The 25,804-nt window shown below is 38.5% G+C and overlaps 1 protein-coding gene across 1 annotated transcript in view; it reads left to right on the top strand.

The window, feature by feature from the left end:
• Nucleotides 1-25,804, top strand: part of LGR4 (leucine rich repeat containing G protein-coupled receptor 4) — a 121,629-nt gene that overhangs the window by 11,088 nt on the left and 84,737 nt on the right. The window lies entirely within an intron of this gene.

Raw genomic sequence — 25,804 nt, 5'->3', positions numbered from 1 at the left:
GTCACATTGCTGTATAACTCATAGGCCACCTATATGCCAGTACATGACTACTGTAGTCCCAGGAGTGGAAGAGATCTTAGAGATCATTTCGGCTGAACACCTCAATTTGCAAATAAGGAGATTGGACCCAGAGAGTTTAGGTGATTTGTCTGCTTCATAAATGTGTGTTGAATTGAATTGCCCAAGGTCACATAAAAGTGGCAGGTGACGGAGCTGGAATTGAACTTGTATTCCCAGTCCAGTTCCTTAGGAAAGGAATATGAATTACATAACACCTACTATGGACCAGGCTCTGTGCTCTGAGATCTACTGATCTTGCAAGATGGGTCATGTTAGAATTATTCCCATTTCGGCTTTTGAGAAAACTGAGACAAGCAGAAGTTAAGTGATTTGCTTACAAAGTCACATTTGCTTAAAATCAGTGTCCGAGGCAGTATCCTAACTCTGCTGTTCCTGACACCAGGCTCATACCACACCACCTAGCTTCTTTAGGTACAGAAACTGAGATATTGCTCTCTCTTGGTCTTGGGCCACGAAGTCCCTCCTAATGGCTAAGCTTTATTCACAGTGATTCACTTTAAACTTATTTCCTCTTCTCCAATCATACTCTAATAGCCTTTAATCATTTCTGTAAGCTTTATAATAATCTAATTTGTGACTTGTCACCACCCCTTTAAGGCTTCTCCTGATTCCCCTTGCTACTAGTACTTTGCCCCACTCCTTGTTCCATGTATTTGCCATATATATATATACACATACATATATATGTATTTGTACATGTTTTCCCCTGAGAGAATATAAGCTCATTACAGAGCTTATATTCTATTCTATATATAAGAACTATCTCAAATTTGTCTCATTTATGTGTGTATATATGCACATATATGTGTGTGTATACACTCATATGTATCTCACAGAATCTGGCTCTTAGCAGTCCCTAAGTACTTATTATTTTAAAAATTTTGCTAATTTTCATTTCTCCCTCTTGGATCCTTTCGAAATCTCTGTTATATTTTTTAGACAAGGTATAGACCGAACCTGATTGATATTATGTAGAAATATCACTATGCCTTTAAAACAGAGAATACAGAGAATTTAAAGATAACACAAACTAACCATCTAGATCAGGGGTCAACCAACTCTGCTGCTTTTTTTCTGTGTGACCTGAGAGATAAGGGTGGTTTTACATGTTTAGATAAAGTGTGTAATTTCAACATGTAAAAACGGTTTTTAGCTTGCAGGTGTTTGAAAACAAATGGAGGCCAACCATGGTTGTTGATCTTTGATCAAGGGCTGACCTAGAATTTAGAATAGAATTTAGATCTGAAGGTTAGAGGTTTAGTTCAACCTCCTTTTTGACAAATGAAGCTGAAAGCCAGAGAAGTTATAAATCACTTGCTAAAGATCATACTGTTAGTAATAGAGTTGAGATTTGAACCCATATCATTTGACCCTCCATCTTGTGTACCATGAATTGATAAGACACAGAGAGAAATTGACTTGCCTGAAGTCAAGGATTAGAATTCAAAACTCATAATGCAGCATATTTTCCATTGAATATATAGCCCTAATTATTTTTGCCTCAGTAACGGCTTTTTTTTCATTCAATCCAAATATTAATCAGGATGGATGAATGAATGGAGCAAGATTTATCAATTAAGAGTCATGCACAAAACTCTGGGATACAGCTAGGAAAGCAAGACAGGATGCTATATGTGAAATACTTTGCTGGGCTGAGGGCCAAAAAAAGTAGCTGCCCTCAAAAAGCTTAATTTCTCCTGTGGCTTTAAAAAACACACATTTTCCTATTGTGGACACCCAAGTAGCTCATTTCTAAGCCCTTAATAAGGAAAAGCTTTCTAAGTATTTGAGTTACCCAGAAATACAGAGGTTATTCCATCACTCTTGATGGAAGCCTTTAGTTCTGCAAACATGTATTAGATGCCCACATGTATGAAGCTAGGTAGCCCTTGAGGATAAAAACAACCACCTCAAACACCACCATAAATAGTTCTTGCCTTTAAGGAACAGATATGTGTCCAGATACAGATGACCAAAGTCTATTGTTGGAAGGAAAATCCTTCTGGCTTAGCCAGGCTGACCTTTCTGAGACAGAATATGTTCTTTACCATGTAGGTTCGTTCTTTCTTTTTTTTTTTTTAATAGTATTTTTTTTCTAATTAAATGTAAAGACAGTTTTCAGCACTCATTATTATAAGACTTTGAGTCCCAGATTTTTTTCTCCCTCCCTCCTATACCTCCCCTTCCCCAAAACAGCAAGAAATCTGATATAGGTCACACTCAGTTTTTCCTCATCTGAAAAATGAAAAGATTTGACAAGATGTCTTTGGGCCTACAGTCAGGAAGCCCTGAGTTCAAAAGTAGCCTCAGAGTTTCCCTAGCTGTATGCCTTTGGACAAGTCATTTAACCCAGTTTGCTTCAGTTTTCTCAGGTAAAATGGGCATCATAATAGCACCTGTCTCCTGGGTTGTTGTGAGGATCAAATGAGGTAATAATTGTAAAAGGCTTTGCACAGTGCCTGGCACATAGTAAGTACTATATAAATGTTATCTTTTTATTACTGCTGTTGTTCTCTTGTGAAGTAATCATCAAAGATGCTATCTGTCATTACTACTAGTGTTCTCTTGTGAAGTAATGATCAAAGAAAGTCATATTTTCCTTTTTCTGGATGAGTGTGTGAAGATCAAAGTGAAAGCCCATTTTGATCTGATATCTCAGTTTCTTTGGTCATGAGAAAATTTAGATTAGTCTGACAGCTATCATTCTGAAAATTATATTTAGGTCCTTTAAAAAACAAATTAGCAAGACATGGTTTTTGTACCTATTTTGTATCTATGGTCTTTGTATCCATTAATGATATTGGGTCATCCATCAAGCATAGACTTGAAATTACTTTCTCTCTCAGGTGGCTGGAGGCCAGTGAGACCAGTCTGCCAGGGGCAGGCCAGGTGAAAAAAGGCCAGGCTGTTTGCTATGTCTCTTGGTTTCAGGATGATGCTTCTATAATCTTTAGACCTGTTAGATTTTTTATTTTCTGGCCCTAAAATTCAGTGTATGTAAAGAATGATTAACTCTTTCTTTTTGGGAACCTCTCCCTTTCCTCCAGAGTATTGTTCCTGTTCAGTAGTCTGACTCTTTGTGAGCACATTTGGGGTTTTCTTGTCAAAGGTATTTGAGTAATTTGCCATTTCCTTCTTCAGCTTATTTTACAGATGAGAAAATTGAAGCAAATAGGGTTAAGTGACTTGTCCAAAGTCACATAGTAAGTATTTGAGGCCACATTTGAATTCAGGAACAGAAATCTTCCCTGTCTGCAGGCCATCACTCTATCCACTGAGCCACCTAATGCATCATTATTTCTAATTTCTTTTTTAGTGATGAAAGGAAACACTCTGAAAGTAGATGAGAATCATTTTGATTTGTAAATTCAATAAAGTTTTTAGATTCTTCCCCATGACTTCATTAGAGATAAAGCATTTTGGTTGCTTTAAATCTTAACAATAATAAGGTCTTTAAACGTTTTTCCAATGCAATTTATTGGGTATTTTATAGCTAGATTTCCATTCTGTTTGAAGAATCTCTTACTGTTTTGTGTCTGAGTAGAATCTCACACTTAAAAAAAAAATTACTTTAAAGAAGAAATGTTTACTGGCAAAATCACTCTTTTAACAAATAAAAAAAATGGCATGGTATTTTTGGTATTCACATGAAACGCTTCCCAGAAAGTTTTGAAAGTGTGAATTTTGATACAGATATGATTTTAAAATACCCCATAAATCCAGCCCAACCCGTAGCAAATGTAGCAGCGTTTAAAACCTGTTTAGACTGGCCGAGTGTTTCAAATACAGTTGTGCATTTTTATGTCCTTGTTCTGTTTAAAAAAAAAAAAAAATGTTTTGAGATTTTTTCCTCATTACCATCTTGACATCTGCCCAGTTCCACATGAATAGCTTGACCCAGTCCCTCAGCGGGGAAACTGCTGTAGCCCTGTTTTCAATAGCCGTGTTGCTGACAAAGAAAACATATGGAATATTTCATTCCTGTCTTTCGCAAACAGAGTGTGAGGCAGGAAGGGCAGACAGCGGAAGGCTCCGTCCATTCGGCATGCTCTGCTCCATTGGCAAGATTTGTCAGCTAACCACAGGGCTTACTGTTAGTAATCAAAATGCTTTCTTGCAAAAATCCCATTATGTGACGTTGCATGTTTGTGTTGGTGGGAGGAAATCTTGCATTTTGAACAGATCAATTTCAAATATCGGTTGGAATCGTTTATAGTGAGGTTTGTTTCCATGGACCTGTTCCTCAGCTAATGATAGATTTTACCAACGGGGATTTTTCCCCTGCAATACATTTGGACACCAATCTTCTGTGTTTGAAGTTGATATTTATCTGGCAGCTCCACAAGAAGGGAACACAGATGTTTGGTTCCCAGTGGAACATGCCTACGGGACTGTATGCCTTCATGTTTATCTTCTCCTTGTCAGTCCACAGAATGAGACTAATTGATCATCTTCATATCCCAGCAAGGCACCCATGGCTTTGGCCTTCTAAAGTTTCTGTTGTGGGGTCTATCTATCAGTGTTGAGCTCTGCTTCTCTTCCCATGTAGTTAGCAGAACTGCTTATAGAAGGGTATTTGGTTTGTGTCCAGGAAAAGTGGGCATTGGAGCCAACAGCCTAGAGAGGGGGCACAGGCATATTGGAAAAGGCAAGACTCTTGGGGGCATCGGAATGGACAGCAAGCTGTGTGCCGCTTTCTCCATGCTTTCTGTCTTAGAGGGCTGTTATGAAGAAAAACACTTTTTAAACTCTGAATGGCCTTATTAACATATTATTTATTTTCTCTTCTTCCACTGATTTTTGAATAATTTGGATTTTTTGAGCTTTTTTTGTTTTTCAAGATAAGTAGCTTTCTTTTCCCTCTGTTCTTCTGCCTCTTTGAAATGACACCTCAGCAAATGGAACCCAGGGCAACAAAGAAAGGAGAAAGACATAACTTTTAAGCAGAAAAAGCAGTGATGTGAATTTCTCAAGCACCTCTCTTATCCCTATGTCATTGGCCCTAAGGTCCTGGTTATGTGTATATGTGAAGGCAATCGAGTAATAGATCTTCTAAGGCCCTTTTCAAAAAAGCTTGAAATCTAAAATCCAGTAAGTATACACCTGTTTATATCTCCATGTATGTGTATGCATCTTGTGTGTATGTAGATCTTATATACACGCACATATATGAATTAGCCTTGTATACAGTTGCCATTGACTATATAATCCTCTTCCTTTAAGATGCAGCTCAAACAGCATCTTTGGAGAAAAGCCTTTCTCTTTCCCCAAACTGCAAAGGGAAATCTCCCAGATTACTTTGTATCGAACTCTTGTGTATATATTTGCAATTATTAGTTTTATGTTATTTTAAAAATAAGTATTTTTCTTCTCTATTAAGATGTAAGCTCACTGTGAATATTCCTTCTCCAGCACTCTTAGGGCATAGAACTAACTATTGGTGGTGGTTTTTATTCCAACTTTTAGTATCTCTGAGACCTTGCACATAATTGGCATGGGGAATGCTTGTGTGTGTATATATGCAGACTTACTTATTTCCAGACAAGAGAATTTGTTGCTGACTATTCTGTGACACCATTTGGATTTATTTGGCAGAGAGATTGGAATGGTTTGCCATTTCCTTCTACAGCTCATTTTATAGATTTGGAAACTGAGGCAGATAGGGTTAGGTGACTTCCTCAGGGTCAGGCAGGTAGTACATGTTTGAGACCGATTTTATACTCAGGAAGATTAATCTTCTTGGGTTTAGATTCTGCATTTTGCCCATACACCTGACTGCCTTACTGTTTCAATTTTGGAGAAATGCTCATAGGATTTACAAAGTGAGAGATATCCTGAGGACATTGTCATTTTGCTTCCTTACTTAATGATTTATGCTTCCTTGATGTGAGATCCTACATCACAATTTACTTTGTGATTGTGTTTTTAATGAAGAAACTTTGCTTATAGGAGAGACTTTTGCTTCATTAGGTTGGTTTTTTTAGTTGCTGTGGTCATTATACTGCAATATTCTTTGTTAAGGTTGGACTTTTTCTAGAGTTTCTAGTTGGTATAGTATGTTGTTGATATACAAAGAATCCTATTTGTGACATTCTCTTAACTTGCTTTTCTTCCCTTTCTGAGCCCTAAACCTAGCTTTCATATTTAAAATAAAAATAAATATATTTCAACTCTATTAAATAAATGTTCATTGTACCAGAGTGGGCTAGATATGCAAATACAAGGTTTAAAAAGACTCCTAATTTCCTCAAGGAAACTCTGTTAGGAGATCCAAATATACATACACGCATGCAGATAGATAAGTACAGAAAATAATTTAGGGGGGAGAGAAGAAAAGAGAGAGAAGAGAGAGAACATAGTAGGCAAGATTTCCTGAAAGAAGTGGCATTTCAGTAAAAACCTGGAAGGAACTGAAGAGTTCTGAGAATTGAAATGGGAGGAAGAATAAAGCATGTGTAAAGTTTTAACTTTCCTACTCTAGATCCAGGAGAATCTCACTTTAGGTCAAAGAGAAAATACCCAGTTATTTCTGGATCTACCTCTGACCCACTCATCCTGGGAACTGACCCTGCCCTTGGAACCTAGTTAAGTGGCTAGATTGGGTAGCCACCATCTTTCTGCTGAAAGGAGGGATTTTAGGTCTTATCTCACTCTGGAAAACATTATCAATGTGGTGGTTTCTTAATCTGGCTTCCTTTTTTTAATCCATCTTTTCCTTTGAATTGTTGTGGCTGATGTATATATTGCTCTGGCTCTGTTTTTTTACTCTTCATTCATCCATTCATTCCACTCTCCTTTTGTTTGTCTGAATTCCTCACATTTGCAATTTCTTACTACATAAGAATTTTCCATTAAATTCCCATAATGATCATTTCCCAATTGGTGGACACACACTTTGTTCCCAATTCTTTGCTACACAGAAACTGTAGTTATATGTATATGGCTATTTCCACATATATTGGATCTTTCTTTCTGTCTTTGACATTCTTTGATATATGTCCAGGACTATGGGTCAAAGGGTATGAACAGTTTTAAGTCACTTTTCTCACACAATTCCATTTGTTTTTCCAAGATAGTTGGGACAATTTACAGCTTCGCCAATGATGTTTTTGTGTGTCTGTCTTCCCACAGTCTCTCTAACTAGCAGTGACATTCTCTAACCCTGGCTTTTTTCTATAATTTTTGCAGTGTTCAGGTGTCAGATGAAACCTCAGAGTTATTTAAGTTTTCATTTCCCTTACATTTGATGATTCAGTGGAGTGACTTTTCATTAGAGAGCAATGATAATGTGAGTTCTCTTGACCATTCCTTTTTAACTGAAGCTCTCAATAAGACCCCTGGAAGCTCGGATTTTTACCATCTTGGAGTTATTTGGAAGTCTGACTCTGCATCATGGTGCTAGAGCCATAAAGCATTTCAAAGGTCATCCCGACCTACTCCAGTTTACCCACTTAACTTTCCTAAGCCAAGGGGTGCAGAGAGGGTGGTGGTGGTGAGACTCAGCAAATGGTGCTATGGGAGACTGGTCCCAAAAGGCAAGCTTTCAGGGGTAGGACAATAGAGGTGGGGGAAGATGTGGGCTTTTGGTCTGTCTGGTCCTCAATTAAAAGAAAAGGGGAACAATGCTGGATTTGGCATCAGAGGATCCAGGTTCAAATCCCAACTCAGCCAGCGGTTGTAATTCACTTTTGATAAGTCACTTTTCAGTTCTAGCTCAGCAGTTCCTTACCTATAAAACAATGGAATGGGACTAGAACAGTGTGATAGGGCCACAGATTTACTTAGAAAATCACATTATTTAGGTTGTTTTGTACTTTTATTTATTTTGTTAAATATTTCCCATCTGGGAACTTAATATCCCCGAGAAACTTCAGGTAATGCCTGTGTTCCCATGACAGTTCATTTGAATACCCTTGCCATTTAAGAAGGTGAGTTTTGAGGAGCAGAGCTTTAGAATTGTAAGGAATATTTGAGACCATCTAGTGATTTCCCCTCCCTTCCCCCTTTATACAGTTGGGGAAACAGGTCTTGAGAAGCTAAATGGAAGGTTCTCTTAGATTTGTCTTGACTTTATGGGTTTCATTTTCCTCGTCTGTGAAATGAAAGGCTTGGGTTAGAGAGCCCCCCTCTCCCCCTCCGTTAATACATTTGTGAACCCATTCCCCTGACTCACTTGCATAGGAGATGAGGTGTCCCTCACCTACCTTCTGTTTGTTAGACTTGGGATTTCCATAATGCATTTCTCTTAAGGTAAACCTTTGAAATGAAAAATATAAGGAAAGTTTGTAGAACAGCTCTTTCCATATAGCTTCTCCCTTTCCACTCCCTGGAATTTCATGCTGTCCCCTCTGAAGATATTTTCATAGGGAAATCAACATAAAAAAGAATCACTAATGAGTGTTCCATATTCCAGTTTATGCTCTCTTAGGTGTTTCATTTAATTAACTTTGTATTAACTTAGTAGGGCTTTTTAGGGAGTTTTAACACTTGTTTGAGCCGTGGACTAATGTTAAATAAATTGTTAATATTTTACAGACTCGGTGTGTTTCTTTGGGGGTGGGGATGGAGGGGTGTGTGTGGAATGGTCAGGGTTCTTTCTGTCCAAAAGAGCTTTAAGGGAAAGAAAAGTCATGTCCCTCCCAAGGACAAACATACTGGCAGCCTAGTGTTGGTGTTGAATATACAAGCAATAGTAAACCTCCAGCTTGACAATCATTGACTTTGGGATTTTTATAGTCAATAGATTCCCGGAAACATTTAAGTTTTTAATTTTCAACCTTGTGATATGTTTAGTCATTGACAGAGTGGGTGAAGAGACAGCCTGGCCCAGTGGAAAGAATGCCAGACTTGGCGATAAGAAAACTTGGGTTCAGATCCTCCCTCCAGTGCTTTGCAGCTAGCTGTGTGCTCAGGGACCAACCACTGGACATTTCTGAGTCTCTAATGTGTGGATTACAGTCCTCTTGAGGGTCAAGTGAGATACTGTCTCTAAAGCTCTTTGTCAGTCTTTCAAGGCTGCAGAGAGGCCAGTTGTTATTCTGAAAGAGTCACAGTGGTCCAACTTCTCAGGGACTACTTCGTGCATGTGGTATTGGTGTTTTCTTTCACAAGTGCCTGGATTGGAGGTGGGGGAGCCCCTCTTCAGTATCAGACAAGGTGCTGTCCCGTACTACTGGGAAAGGAGGTTGAATCTGTAGCTAGAGGGGCTTGGACAAGTCGATTTAGGCCTCAACTTCTCTCATTGTAAAATAGGAGTCTGAGGTTGGACCCGATGACCTTGAAACCTTTCAAGCTTTTAATGTGGGATTCTGTGGTCCCAGACAATGCTGAACCCATATGGTGATGGACCCTCAATGGGTACTTGTTAGCTGTGCCCATCTCACTTGACCTCTGCAAATAACTTCCATGACCTAATTTAATCCATTCCTTGAGGGGATAGGAATATTGATCTTGGCATTCAGTGGCAAAAGAAGGAGGAGGAGGAGGAGGAAAAAGAGGAAGAAGAGGAAGAGAAAAAGAAGAGGAGGAAAAGGAGGAAGTTAAAATAAATACTTGTTTGTTATTTTTTTAAACAGATGAAGCTGTTGAATTTCTTCTTGCATCTTCTGCTCATTATCTCCAATTTTATCCTGCATGTGGCTTGTTACTTTGTCTCTCCCATATGTCAACTTCTTGAAAGCAGGGATTGTCTTTGGCCTTTCATTATACCTCTAGTGCTTAGCAAATTGCCTTGATGTGCTAATAGGTGCTTTTTGAATGATTGAGGCTCCAGGGAAGTTGAGCCTTTGCCCACTCTCAGAAGCCAACTAAATGGCACACTCCCATTTTGTGAGTTGTGTGCTGGATACTCCTCCAGCCCTACTCTTGCCATCCTCCATCAATTCATGTTTTAAAATTAGAGATCTCCATCTAATCCTTTTGGGCTCTCTCCTCTGAAAAGCCAAGCTCTTTTTATTTACTGCTTCCATTAGCTCTCCTGAAGTTTGTGATAGCTTACAAAGGCACAATAATAAATACTTCTTTGGGTTCCTATGTTTGGCAAAAACTCTCAAAGCTTCAGAATATAAATCCTCTTAGTCTCCGGTTTGGATCTTCACCGTGAGTGCTTTGGAACTTAACTTTGGAAAACTTCCATCTCATAAGAGTCATCATTTGGATGCTGGGCACTCTCTACGGGCTGGGAAGGACGAGGAATGTATGACCTCCTCCTATGAATGTGTAGCTAGCTGAGTGGTATTTTTTACCTTGGATGGTTTCAGTATATTTCCCTTAATTACTGGTTTAACCAATTTCTATCCTCCTGCCCAAAGTACTCACCATTTTATGAGGCCTGGGGCTGAGTGAATGAAGTTTTGGGAGTCTCCTTTCTGCCTTTTGGGCACCCATGCTCTCGATGGCCCACGACCTTAATTTCCTTTCAGGAATCCTATAGATCCAGCCTTCCACCATTTACACTCCACTGCTTCCCTGTTAACCTCAGCTGCTGTGATTGAGCATGCACAGACTTAATTATTCCTTTCTAGCCTAGTAAGAGATTTCCTTCCAATAATTGCTTTCGTTAGCCCTTTCCCCTCTGTTAAAGGTGGAGTTTGTTTGGAGAAACCTCCTTCCTTGCTTGGTAAGAGACTCCCTCCAAACCAGGCAGTGCCTGAAGCTGTCTCCCTGCAGAAACATAATTTGTACCTTTGAACAAAGGGTGCAGGGCAGCCGCAGCACTGGAAGGCCTATTCTTGGCTGGCCTAGAATTAGAAGGTTGGAACTGCATTCTCTGCAGCCTTCAGGAGAAAAGTCATTTGGATTTGCTGAAGCATCAATGAAATGGAAGCAGAGATTCTTCACCACCAGTCTGTGGACCACACTTCTCCCCCTTCAATTCTCGGGATCGACTTCAGAGGGCTTATGAACTTGAAGGAGTAAAAAACATATCTTTATTTAATGTTTCCTTCGATTATGAATTAAAAAAAAATTCTTCTTAGAAGTGGTTCATAGTTTTCACCAAGACTTGAGTCCAAAGACGTTCACAAAAATGGTGAAGAACTCCTTCTCTAGATCTTGAAGGGAGCAGAGAGGTCATTTCATCCAATATCCCCATCAGTATTTGATATTTTACAGATGAGGAAAATAAAGCTCATGCACATAACGTGCTAACTTGACTTAGCTGGTAACCTCAGCGTTCTTAATTCCTAAAACATTCCTGGGCCTCTATTATATTGTTTTGATAACATAATGTTATCAAGAGGAAATGTGACATAAATTCAGTTGCAAGAGAGTAAGAGATCTTTGCTATGTTAAGCAATGTAGTTCCATAAAATTTACTTCATAAAACAGAGAAATTTACCCAGCCTTAATCTTTGTGGACCAGGAGAGAGGTTTTTGTCTTCTTTCATTTTTACTGTAGATTTAGTTATGTGTCAGCTCTTCAGGGAAGGCCTTGAGAGGCCAGGGTAGGGATAATAAAACCTATATTGCAAAGAGTAAAGGCCATAATTTTTCAGTAGTTTTGTATTTAGAAAAAATTTGGGCCCCAAGTTCAAGTGTGGAATTGAAAGTTTTTGCAGTAGCCTGGTGCCAGTAGAGATTCCTCTCAAGGCTTTTGTTTCCAGCTCTATGGGATGTGTGTGTGTGTGTGTGTGTGTGTGTGTGTGTGTGTGTGTAAACTCTGAACCAACTCTCCAGTGTTTGTCATTTGAATTCTTCAGAATAAGTGTGATATTAATATGTTAATATGTGGGCCTTCTTTTTAGGATCCTTCACCCCAAAATCAAATTCCATTCCTTCTGCCCAGCCTTCCGATGGTGACTCTTTTTGAATGTATCTACACTGGTCTTTGGATAAAAGACCCATAATTGTAAGACTTGAGAGGTTTGTTAGTTCTATAAAAATTACTTAAATAAAAAAAGTACAGAATCTCTTTTCTCAAGGAGTTTCTGTTCTATTGGGGAAATGATTCTAGACAATGGATTACCAGTCCACCAAAGTAAGATCCTTTCCATGTTCCTCTCTAGTTATGATTTATGCTCTCTCTTAGTGGACTCCAAATTTAATATTTAGTGATTGTTAGTTATTTTTAACTGGGTTTTCTTGACAGAGATATTAGAGTATTTTGCTGTTTCCTTCTCCAGATGGGGAAACTGAGGCAAATGGGACTTGTCAGAGTCCTATATCTAGGAATTGTCTGAGACTGGGCTTGAATAGCACTGCAGGACTATAGGCCTTGCTCTCTATCTGCTGCCTAATGTCACCTAGCTGCCTAACTTAGCACTGACTTCTGGTAATGTGGGAAAAAGGTGAGAAGGTGTAGGGCACTGGACTTGGAAGGCAAGAAGATCTGGGTTAAAATCCTACCTCGGATATCTGTTAGCCATGTAACCTTGGGCCATGTTCATGTTCATGTCTCAGAGGGAAATTGGACATTTCCAGCTGTATCTTAAGATTCTCTATTATAATAAGTTTAGAAAATTTTGAAAAACAAATTTACAGGTGCCTGTCTTTTCCCATGCACCTGTGATTCAGTAGACTGATACTTAGAATCGACTGTCACCTGTCACTTCTTCTGGCAATTAAAGAACCTTCTGTAAGGGAACTTGCTTGGGATCCATTGTTCTAGCTCCATTGGGGATGGAAAGAAGAAATACAACTAATCTCTTTTCCTCAAGGAGCTTGCATGCTATTGAAATCTTTGGCAAAACCTGCTGGAGTTTCCCAGGCCACCTCCTCCCTCCATCACTTCTAAAATTTACTGAGGTGTGAGAGAAGGACTTAGGGGGAGGCTATTTTTCAATATCCTGTTTTTGTTTTGTTTTTTAAACTTGGACTGATTATGTCATCTTTCAGAAATTAATTAAAAACAATTGTTTATGGCAATATAGCCAAAAGGCTCCGTTTGTTAAAGGTTTGGTCCTAATAAGCAGTTGAGATATTTGGGTCCTCAGGTGTTACATTCTCCACACATTTTTAAAGAATCTTAAATATTCAAATAGGATTTTCACTCCTTATCCTAGTCTTAGATGACTTTTACTTTGACAGTAGTCTTTTGACAACATGCATATAAGTTGCCAGGAATATCAAGAAACAAGATTTCAGCTAAAATTCATGTTACTCAATGTAATTACAAAGCTCTACCAATGAAATCTTAAAACTCAATAGATTGAGTGAAGTGTGAATCATTTTATAGACCTCTCATAAATATTGGCACTGTCAACATTGAAAGAGCACTCTTTTAAATGAAGGCAAGAAAAGGTATTTTTAGCAAACCCTTGATTTATTATTCTATGACAACAGTTTGTGATAGATTTTATGTTGATTTAAGGAACATTCTTCCTTGTAGACATCATTGGAAAACACAGAAAAGGATGCAGAATGTTAAAAAAAAGATTTTGGGTTGTTGTTTTTTTGGCTTTAGTATCTTTAAAATCTATTCTTTAAACACATGTTTCTATCCTTTCCAGAAGGTTCTGTTAGGTCGCAGAAATATACAGAAATAATGCTGTCTGAACACTATAGGAAATCACAGATGATGCTCAACCAAAATACTGACATCTCTGAGTTTAGGGTTGTTCTCTGCAGATAATCTACCTGCCTGATCAAACAGAAGTCTGTAGAATCATAGAATTTAGAAGCAGAAGGGAATTTATATATTATCAGATATAATTTTCTCATTTTATGCAAAAAGAAATGAGAAGCATCTTTTCATTCTTACCTCAAAACTTCTCAAAATAAAATAATGCTAGGATTATAGATCTGGTGCTCAGAATTAATTAAACCCAGAAAGGTGTGAAAGGAAGTCCTTCCTCTAGCTCCAAATGTAGCAAGATTTCCACCACACTGGGTTGCCTCCACTGATACACACACAGGTCCTTTCAATTGGGAATATTGTGAACCAGTTTCAAGAAGAATTGGCATTATTTTGAAAGTACTTATGCCAGTCCTTTTCATATTTCATAATAACTTTGCCACCCACAATTCAAAATAACTATTTATATTTAATAATTCCTAGTTTTTATTTTGTATTCCATTTTGGGGGAGAGTCAGGATATGATAGTTGTAGTCACTTTTTCACAATTACTGTATTTAAAAAGTATTGCTCTTGGAAACTGAGAACTGCCTGGAGCCTTGAGATTTGGACCTGGGGCTGATTTAAAAGTGCCATATTTACATGGCCTCACAGAGAAAGAAGGAATTCATAAGTAAAATTAGAAGTAATGTAAGAAAACATGCTTCACACCAACATCCCTTTCACCCTCTCCACAATTTCCTCTTTTGATTTAGTGTCTTGGAGCAGAGCCAGACTTGTATATGTTAAAAACTTTTAAATGCATAGGATTGGAAGCAACTGTAAAGATCATTTTGTCCAGTCTTTTTTATAGTTGAGAAAGTTGAACCCTTTAAAAAAATTTTTAATCAGTGGTATTTTATGTTTCTGATCACATATAAAGATGTTTTCAACATTAATTTTTTGAGTGGGTAACTCCATTTTAAAATTGTTTTTAATTTTAATAGCATTTTCCCAAATACATACAAAGATAATTTTCAACATTCATCTTTGCAAAACTTGTGTTCCAAATTTTTCTCCCTCTCTTCCCCATTCCCATTCCCCAAGGCAACCAGCATTCCAATATAGGTTAAATATATGAAGTTCTTCTAAACATATTTCCATATTTGTTATACTGCATATACAAAAAAAAGATCAAAAGGGGAAAAACACAATAAAGGAAAAAAATCTTAGCAAACAAAAACAAAGAATTGAAAGTTCTATGTTTTGAGCCAACCAACAATCATCTTTTAAGATTTTGAATTCTAAAATCTCCCTCCCTCTCTCCCCCCTTCTTCCCCTTCTCTTTCTCTTTCTTTCCTTCCCTCTTTCTCTCCCTCTATCCTTCTCTCTCTCTCTTTCCCTGCCTCTCTTACCTTCCTCCTCCCCAACACAGCAAAAAACCATGAGAAAAGAAAAGAAGCCCCCCCAAAAGTGAAAAATAGTATGCTTCAATTGGCTTCACTCTCCATAGTTCTCTCTATGGGTGCAAATGGCATTTTTTGTCCCAAACACTGTATTGCTAAGTCTATCATAATCGTTATCATATCATCTTGTTATTACTGTGTACAATGTTCTCTTGGTTCTGTTTACTTCGCTCAGCATCAGTTCATGGAAATCTTTCCAGACTTTTCTGAAATTAATTTTCATTATTGCTTTACATTCATAAACCATAACTTATTCAACTATTCCCCAATTAATGGTCATCCACTCAATTTCCAATTCCTTTTACTACCCCAAATGCTGCTTTAATTATTTTTGCAAGTATGGGTCCTTTTCCCTCTTTTCTGATCTCTTTGGGATACAGAAGTAATAACTGTTAGATCCAGCAGTATCACTGCTGGATCTGTATCCCAAAGAGATCACAGTTTGATAGCCCTTTTGGGCAGTTCCAAATTGCTCTCCAGAATGGTTGGATCAGTTCACAACTCCACTAACAATGTATCAGTGTCCCAGTTTCTCCACATGGTATCAGGTACTACCTAAGAGTTGTTTTAATTTGCAGAGAAAGTTGAAACCTTGAAAGGAGATGTGATTCAATGCTTGTTCTTAGGTGGCTCAGTGGATAGAGTCAGCAACACGAGTTAAAATATGATCTCTGAAACTAGCTCTGTGACCTTAGAAAAGTCATTAAAAACTCCTCTGTTTGCCTCAGTTTCCCCATTTGTAAATTTGGATAAGACTACATACCTACCTTGAAGATTGTTGTGAGGGAAAAATGAGATGATATGTGTAAAGTGCTTAACACAGTGCCTGGAACGGAGATGCTATGTAAACTAACTAGCAGCAACAGTAGAGTTCAAGCGAAACTCTGACCATTTAGTTAAATTGTTAAGTTAATTCTAGTAAACAGAGTTATTCTTTAAATTAAAAAGAAATAAGCAAATGAGAAATTTTTGTCTTATGATCAAACTTTGCCACAAACCCAACTAACTGGAATCCTTATTTAACAGACCATATATTTTGACAACGCTGCACTTTTGGGGTCTTAAAAAAAGGGAAAAAATTAAATTGAACAAACATTTACTAAGAGCTCATAATGAAAATAATTTTACTCCATGAAGCCATTGCTATTTATCTCTTTACTGGGAAAGCAAGATCCCCTTTTGAGGAATGCAAGGCACCAAGCAACCAAGACAATATAGTCACTGTCCTCAAATAGTTTATATTTTACTCTAGGTTATAAAACATGTCTCTAAGTAAACAATATAAAATATATGATCCAAACAAATATAACATAATTTTTGTGGGAAGAGAGAAGGTCCTCACCACTAGGAGGGAAGAGTAGTACTCCTTGAGGGAACCTGGACGGCTATTTTTTAGGAATTACGTTGTCAGTTTTAGGAAGAACTAAAGCATGGGGTTCAAGACCTCTTTGGCAATCTTGCAGAAAGACTCTGACTAGACCTAAAATACAATATCAGAAAATTATGAAACAAACTCATCAATCCCTGGATTAGCTTGTCAATGAAAGAGCATTTATTAAGCACCCACTATGTGACACATTAAGATACAAAGAGAAAAATGAAATATACTCAAGGAACTGAAATTTTCTGGGGGAGAAAACCTACACATATAACTAGATAAATAAATACAAGCAAAGTAAATACAAAGTCATTTCTAAGGTTGGGTACTCAGAGCAAGATGGGTTAGAAAAAGTTTCAGGTAGAAAGTGGCCTATGAGCCAAAAACTTGGAAGAAAAGTGGAGATTCTGAGAGTTGGGAATGAAGCTGCCGTGCATTCCAGGGATTGGAAATGTAGAAACAAATGATCATTTTTAAAGGCCTTATCATGTGCCAGGGACTGTGCAAACATAAGTAAGATTGTTCTTGGCTTCAAGGAGCTTAACATTCTAAAAGGGAAAGGCGAAACTCACAAGGAAGTTGGGAGAGAATGACATTCTAGGGTGACATGAAGGATTATAAAAAGAATTTTATGGGGGTGGGGGAACAAGAAGTGGGCCAGTTTGACTAAATCCTAGAGTTTGTTAAGGGGAGTACAGGAACAAGTTGAGGAAAGTTAAATCTGGAGGTGAGACTGAAATGGTTTAAATGCCAAATTAGAATTTGTATACGATTTTTGAGAGCCTTCCAACTTGGTGATTCTGGAGTTCTAGAGCCAGGATCACACAATTATGTGGAACCAACTAGAATTAGCCTCCAGGTCTCTTCCATCTCTCTCTCTCTCTCTCTTTTTTTTTTCCTTCACTACACCGGTGGTTTTTTATATAACTCTGCTAGAAGTGTCTAATTAAAATCTAACTGACAATGATTTTCCCCCTTTCAGAATACAAAATATCAGCATTTGATGACATTTTGCACATCTGCTAGGTTTAACTAGATTACCAACATCTTGAGGTGAGGTGCTGAGCCAGCTCATCCTTGCATTGCAGAAAGACCCTTGACCTATAGCGGGATAAATATTTGTTATGTGGGTGCCTGAAGGCTGTCTGGAAATTTTGATGGTGGTATTTTGACTGCAGTGTCCTATCTCTTGGTCCTTTTATAGAGACTGCCCCTGTGTCCCCACACAGAGAATAGGCACATTTCCAAGAAGATAAGAGGACCACATTCTGCTTGATGGATTGGATTGACAGATTGGAAGTAACTCCCCCAGAATGATGGCTTTGTTAAATTGTGTTCTCAGAGCACCCTACCTGACCCTCTCTTTGGTGGGTTGTGGTCACATTAAGCTGTCACTCGGAGTATTTTTGAGAAAGGATGGGAAGGAGAAATTATGTTTGAGTCTAAGTATTTCCAGCTAGGATTGAAGATTATATTTCAAGGCATTAAAAAATTTATCAATTGACCTTAATGCACCAATTAAAAACTGAACCTTCAAAAGACAATGAGGATTGTTTTTTTTTTTTCCTTTAAGAAAACTCTACAAAAAGAAAACTTCTTTTCTTAAAAGTATAGTAAATGAGAAGCAGAAACTTTTGAGCCATGGACTGGGAAAAACCCTCCCAAATACCATGAAATTTATGCAAAATTGCATGTGGGAAATGGTTCAGACTGTTTGGGTCACAGGGAAATTTTACCTTTAGACACTGACAATGGGATAGAAACCATATTTTAGAATTGTGTCCTAAGCCAGACTGCCTCATTTCATCCAGCATTTTGGATGCCACCCGACCACAGGACCATCTTTTCAAGCCCTTTGCTTCCAGTCTGGAAGTGATAAGCTTTTCCATAATTTCTGGCTACCCTAGTTGCTATTTTAACTTTGGAGGCTGCAAACATTGTTGTCCAGAGGCAAATGTCTGAAGGGTGCCTCTCCCTGTTGCTGCTGCTTGCATCCCCAGGCCTCCTGCCCTCCCCTCTCCCTTCGTACACCCCTCCAGCTTCCACTTGTCTTAGGCTGCAATAGAAAGACTTCCCCCCTCCCCCTTTGTTACTGATGATAATATTTAAGCTCTAAAATTTTAACAGTATTTCAGTGGTAAATAATGGAAATTGTGTATTCTGCTTAATGGGTTTCAGAAAATCCCTGGCTACTTTTTTCCCCCCTTTAAATACAAGAAAACAGGCGTGTAATGCCCCATTGAGAAAAGCCTGTGGGGGTGCTTTGTACAGGTCTTAATTAAGGGCTTTGAAAGCCCAAACAAAAGGCAAAAGGAAAATGCTACAGCGTTATTGTTATTGCAGCCCATTGGCTCTGCTGAGCTGGCCTGGCCATTGGTGCCCCTCTGTCCATTCTGAAAGTGAATGACACTTTTGTTCGTGGTTAACAGAGGTGAAAGAAACCAATTATGGGGCTGTCTCTCTCCATGGAGCAGCTGCAGTTGGGTTTAACTGCAGGCAAATATGGCCTTTTCTACCCCAAGGATGTTGGGAGGACAGTTTATTTTTGTCCAAGCTATATGTGGAAAACCAAAATCTGCCTGGCCGCAGTTAGGAATGTGGGCTGAGACTTATTGGGGAAAGAAGGGGCTTTAATAACCTGCCTGGCTGCTCCACATTTGTGTCTAGTGTTTGAGGCCATTTGTACAGATTCTGAAAAGGTTTTCATCAGTTAATTAACAAGCATTTATTAAGCACATCCTATTTCCCAGGCATTCTGGGAGTACTAGTGAAAACAGGCCCTGCTCTTAAGGAGCTTCTGTTTAGTTAAGGGAGACATATGGGTACGTTATATAGAGATACACAAAATAGATACGAGGTGATTATTTTTGGATAGCGGAGAGACACTAGCCTCGGTTGGATCAGGAAAGGGAGATTGTGGTATTTTGGACCTAGAATATCTTGTCTGTAAGTCTCGATATCAACGATAAGATATTCTGAAGACTAGACTTTAGGATGAGGTATTCTGAAAGGCATTAGTGAAGAGAGCATATTTCAAGGTATGCAGGACAGCCACTTGCAAAGGCATGAAGGTGGGAATCAAGAGATGGAGTGCTGTGTGTGAGGGACAGTAAAACATAAGTCAGTTTGGCTGGACTGGATTTCTGTGTGAAGGTGAAGTGTGTGTAGTAAAGGTGGAAAGAGAGTTCGAGGGTATGTTGGGAAGGAGTTTTTATTTGATCCAGCTGTAAGAGGAAAACATTGAAGTTTATCGACCTGGACAGTGACATGGACATCCCCATAGCTTAGAAATAAGACAGGCAACTTTGTGAAGGATGAATTGAAGCAAATCATTAGGTCTTGAGTCAGAGAGACCATTTAGGAGACTGTTGTCATGATCCAGGCAAAAGAAGGCAAGAGAGTCTTGTCTTAGAGAGGGGAAAAGGAAGGAAAGGGACAGATTTGATGAGATTTACCTTCAAATCTTTGCTTAAAAAACCAAAACAAAAGGAAAAATAACCCGATAATATTATTTGTTCTGCAAACATCTCTTAAGTGACTGCCATCTCCATATTTATCTGTTTATCTTTTTCTTTCTGACAGCTGTTAAAAGACCCCCTCTTTCACCTTTTCAGAATTACTGGAATGATTTTGAATGCCAGCTCGCATTTACATAGTGCTTTACTGCTTACAAAGCACATTGGAATTTATTCTTGGGACTCAAGAGTGGTTGATTGCAGTGGTTCACAAACTTTTCTGGTATGTGAGACCCCCTCCCCCCTTCAGACCACCTACCCACTTGTTTTCACTTGCCACTGCACAGGGATTGGGAGAATGCTACAACTGAATGAATGGTCCAGTGTCCCCGAGTCTGCACTATGACCTGGCTGCCCTTAGTGTTGAGGGAATATGTAGTTGGGGAATGATATAGGAGAAAGATGCAGGTCAGTTTCACCTGGGCAGCTGCCACACTGGGTGCAGCTGGTTCATCCTACTTTTGGCTCCTTTTCACTTCATAAAGCAAGAAATTGAGGCAAAAACTGGCTTAAAATGGGCAACTGAGGCAAAAAAGTTCCAGGAAACTTAGGAGGAATGATAATAATAATTGATATTTATTTTTATTGTTGGGCTTGTGATTTCATCACTTGAGGAGCCTTAGGGAAATGACCCTTCAATGGCCATCAGCTGCTGCTCTGAAATGTGGAGTCTTAGTGAATGAGCCTGGAGGTACCAAGAACCCAGATTGCCTGATGGGGTTAGAAGTGGTATTTGAACCCAGATCTTAAAGACTTGGAAGCCGATTTTCATCAGCAGAGCCAGGCTGCCTCTCCCAAGGTTAGGTAACAGTTTAAAGTTCAAAAAGCACTTTTGTGCAAATCCCATTGGAATCTTGTGTCAGCTTGGTGAGTTATGTACTATAAGTATTGTACCCACTTTATAGATAGAGTAAATGAATCCTTGGCAGCAGTGACTCGGCTGACTCGGTTCCTAAACATTTGGAAGTGGGATTTGAATCCAGGGCTTCCAGATGTTCCTTCTGACAGAAGAGGAAAAGATGGGAGGAAGATCAGATGGGAGATGTCTTTATTTTTGTTCCTCCTTTGCTGGATGGTGGGTTAGATTTAGAAAGCAGAGTTGCATGCAGAATTTTAGGATAGTGGGCAGGCTGGTAACTGCCAAATCTTTTGGACTACTGATGACTTGCCATCAATAAAGCTCTCCAGCATCAGAGTCCTTGGTGCTGTGGCTGGGGTTATGAGAGTTGGGTTCAAATAGTGACTCTTTTTCTTAATAGATGGTTGATTGAAGCCAATCACTTTGATTCTCCTGGCCTCCTATTTCTTTTTATGTAAAATGAGAGCATGGAACCTTGAAAACCTTTTTAAGCACTAACGCTGTGATGTTAATGAACCCAAATATTATCCATATGCTAACAAGTATGTTTTATAGGATCGGTCCTCTCACATCTCATCCCACCTCTGGATCCTCACTTTTCCAGCCTCTAATTCAGATTAAATATAAAAAGATATCTGGGAATGAAATACCTTGCAAAGTGAGAATTATTAGGTTATCAGAAATTTGCCTGAAAAAATTTATACCCTTGCGTCAAGGCTACTACATGGCTTTTGCGTGCCAAAAAAGATGGCTCAGTCACCTCTACCTACAACACAGAGGACTTTCTTGGTAATTTGGAGAAATGATAAAAAATCCAAATTACCCTTTTAAGATACTAACAACTGTAGTGTTCTCTTTGTTCAGTTTCCCTGGGGGTTTTTGGGAGCAGCCTTTTTTTCTGTTCAGTAATTACCACAAGAATAGTCAGGTGTTAAAGTCCAGATTCGTTATTATCTCCTTCCTGATGCTGGGCAGCTTTCTGGAGAGCCTTTCAGACCGGTCTTGGTCTCAGTGGAAAAATGCAGAAGGAGAGCCTGCCACCAGGAGCCTGTCTGAAGGGGGAAAGGAATTTCTGTCTCTTTGGTTCTGAGAGCTTCTGGTGCCCTTGTCTTCTGTGGCTCTCAGTCCCTGCTTATATGCTCCACACTGAGTATAAACCAAACATTATATCACTGGGAAACCATTATTTGTTGTAAGATTAAATCAATCATACTGAACTTAGAGAACTATTAAGCACCATGCTAAACTAGATACCCACTGTCTCATCAATTCCACTTAGTACCTTGTAAGAATCCTTGTTTCAAGTTCAGAGTTCTGGCCCATAACAAACAACTTTGCCATGAAGCTTTGTACACTGGCTTCATTGTTTCTCCCTTATCTCCCTTTTCCAACACATTCTCTTTTCACCTTAAACAACATCTGCTACAAATTCAAGTACTCATTAAATGTCTGCATCCTCTCATGCTCTTTGTTCACATAATGCTTTTGTTCTACATTTTCAGTGAGACTGATAGATTGCAAAAGTTGTAAGTCATGGAGTCATGGGATCCTGTTCTCATTCATCTCTGAAATATCTTTTTTAGAGATGAGGAAATGTGCTGTGCCATCCTTTCCTTGGAAAGGTTGGTGACTTGGGGTACAAAATGTTATATGTGCTGTAAGATATAGTCATTTAGAAGGCTAATTTTTTTTTAAGCTAACTGGCTAGGTTGGGAGGAGTTTGTGAGTATGTATATGTATAAATATTATATATACATGTCTGTATATACACATTATGTACATATATATTTAATGTGTATGTATATGTGTATACATACACACATTCTATCCTGTAAAAAGCAGATAATTTGGCTTTTATGGAACTTATCTGAAAATAACCTTTTTTTTTTTTTTTTTTTTTTTTTTTTTTGCTGAGGCAGTTAAGGTTAAGTGACTTGTCCAGAGTCACACAGGTAGGAAATGTTAAGTGTCTGAGGTCAGATTTGAACTCAGGTCCTCCTGACTTCAGGGCTGGGGCCCTATCCCATTGTGCCATCTAGCTGCCCCTAATAACTAATTTTTTAAAAAAGGCATGACACTTTTATCATGATTAAATGAACCTCATGTGGTGGAAAAAGGAAATTATTAGCTGAGATAGCTGTTAAAATTGTAATAGCCTGTTGGAATCTAAAGATGAAACTTTAAGCCCCAGAGAAGTTAAACTAATGTTATGATATCTCTAATTAGCTATGTGGCCTTTAATCTCAGTGGGTCTCAATTGCTGCATTCATCTGTAAAATAATTTTAAATAATGCTTTAAAGTTTGTAAAAATGCATAACAAATATTTCCTTATTTTATTTTCATAGTAACCATGGCAGATAGATACTGCCATTACTCTCATTTTACAGATGAGGAAACTGAGGCAGACAGAAGTTAAATGACTCAACCAGGGTCAACCATCTCGTAAGGATCTGAGGTCACATTTGAATTCAAGTCTTGCTGACTCCAAGTTCCCTTTTCTATTATACTGCTTTGCTGTTTCCATACATGCTTGAGAGGTTTGGGAAAGATCCTTGCATATGGAGTCAGCAAAACTTGAATTCAAATCCCTACTTTTCTCCTCTCTGCATTTTGGTCTTGAACAAGTCACTAAAGAAAAACGAATTCAGAAAAGTTCTCAGAAAGAGCTCCTATTTATATAGGATTTTTAGTTTTGCAAAGTGCTTTCTCTGTGAAGTAAGTCTCAGATCTGTGCAGAGATTGGACAAGGTTATTTTCTGTTCTAAATCTCTGATTCTTCCATCGCTCTTAAAAATTCTTATCTTTCTGTTTTTAAGATTGTTTCATGACACACTTAAGAAAATTTCTACTGGATTTAGTTGATGTATGAAAAGTTTTTTTGAGCAATTATTGACCCCATATTAAATGACTGAAAAAGGGTGAAGGATGTTGGTAAATAACCTCATATCAAACAGTAAATAATAGATTGGGAAGAAGACATTGAACATTTTCCCATCAATTCTCATCATTCATCAGGTCTTTTTTTCCTACAAAGGAAACTTGATGACTAATGTTTTCCCTCCAGTTTCAAGACTCTCTTTTTCAAGAATCCTAACAGGTGCATAGTAGAGAGTTTGAAATGATGTAGGATTATTCCTATCCAGTTTCACATAATGGGGGAGAGAGGGAGAGGAAGGTTTGGAATTTGGAAAATTGGAAGGGAAAAGAGACTTTTGGTTTTGGCATACAGGTGTGAGGATTTCAGTTCTACTTTAAGAAAATGCAGTTGGAAATAATTTAAAAAGGCCAACTGGAAATCGGCAATTCACATTAAAATTAATTCACTCCAGTTCATTTAAGAGTGAGTGCCCTCGCAAATTCAGAAGTGTTGGTTTGTTAACTAGTTTTAAAAAGGTAGAAACTGCAAGCATTAGGAGCAAATTCCAAATGAGGATTGGTCTGAAATAAAAATAAAGTTATAGGATCATTGGTCTAGATCTGTAGGGGACTCTGCAGGTCATCTAATTTGACCTCTTCAGTATAGCAAATAATGCCCATGAGACTATAACTCTATTCCATTGCACCTGTAGAAGATGAAGTGAAGATTTTCGGATTGTAACGCTAGTACTCTAACTTGATCTTTCCTTTCCTGACAACTATTTTATTATTTTTCTTGTTTTTTGTAGGTAGCAAAACTCCTTGTCTAAAATAGATGCCTCCATTAATTTTCTCCTCTCACTCTTCTTAACCAATGACAGTCATGCTTCTGACCCTATCATTCCACCAAACTGATCTCTAAGGTTACTAATGATCTCTTAGTTGCCAAACCCAGTGCCCTTTTTTCTATCCTCATTTTCTTTGGCCTCTCTGCAGCCTTTGACACTGTTGCCCATTCTTTTCTCCTCAATACTCTTTACTCTCTAGGTTTTGGGGACTACTCTTTCCTGGTTCTCTTCTTCCCTATCTGACTGTCCTTCTGAGTCCTTTGCTGGATCTTCTCCAGATCCCACCACTAGCTGCAGATACTTCTCTGGACCCCCTTCTCTTCTCTTTCAACTATTATTCTTGGTGATTCTGTCAGCTCTCATAGGTTTATTTACCATCTCTATACTGAGGAATCTCAGATCATCTTATTCTGCCCCTTGTGTCTGCTAACCTCCAGTATTGCATTTCTGGCTACCTTTCAGACACCTTAAACTCAATCTATCCAAAACTAGACTCATTATCTTTCCCCCTAATCCCTAACTTCCTCCTAGCATCCCTATTACTGCAGAGGATTCTAATGGGTTCCAGATCGCTTTGTATCCAAGTCATTCTGGACTCCTCACTAATCATATCCAAGCTATTGCCATGGCCTGCTGATTACATTTTATAATCTCTTTCAAATCTGTCCCCATTCTATCCTCTGCCCCTGTCCTGTTGCAGACCCCTCATCCTTCACACCTAGACTGTGGCAGTAGCTGCTTATGAGTCTGTCTGCCTCAAGTCTCTTCAACTCCATTCTGTTCTCTATTCAGCCAATAATGGGATTTTCCCCGAGTGCTAGATCTGGAAATATCACTCACCTATTCAAGTAAATTCCACTATGTTTTTTTTGCCTGCAGGATCAAATACAAGATGCTCTGTTTGGCAAAGCCCTTCATAGTCTGGTACCTGCCTATTTTTTTAGTTTTCTTACATCGAGTACCCCAACACATACTCTTCAATCTAGTGACACTGGCTTGGACATTCAGTGAACAAGATACTCCATCTCTCCAACTCTTCTCTGGCTGTCTTCATGTTCTCCCTCCTTATTTCTACTTACTGACCTCCCTAGCTTCCCTAAGCCCCAACTAAAATCCCTTCTTTTCTGGAAGCCTTCCTCAACCCCTCTTAATTTTAGTGTCTTCCCTCTCTATACAGTTTGCTTTTTGAATATTTGTTTGTCTGTTGTCTCTCATTAGATTGTAAAGTCAATGAGGACAAGAACTGTTTGTTGCCTCTTTTTGTAGTCCTAGCACTTAATCCAGTGACTTTATATGTAGGTACTTAAT

The sequence above is a fragment of the Antechinus flavipes genome, chromosome 6 (assembly GCF_016432865.1).
Source record: "Antechinus flavipes isolate AdamAnt ecotype Samford, QLD, Australia chromosome 6, AdamAnt_v2, whole genome shotgun sequence".
NCBI classification, from domain to species: domain Eukaryota; kingdom Metazoa; phylum Chordata; class Mammalia; order Dasyuromorphia; family Dasyuridae; genus Antechinus; species Antechinus flavipes.
The sequence above is the reverse complement of the archived record's forward strand: the minus strand, read 5'-3'. Positions and strand labels throughout refer to the sequence as shown.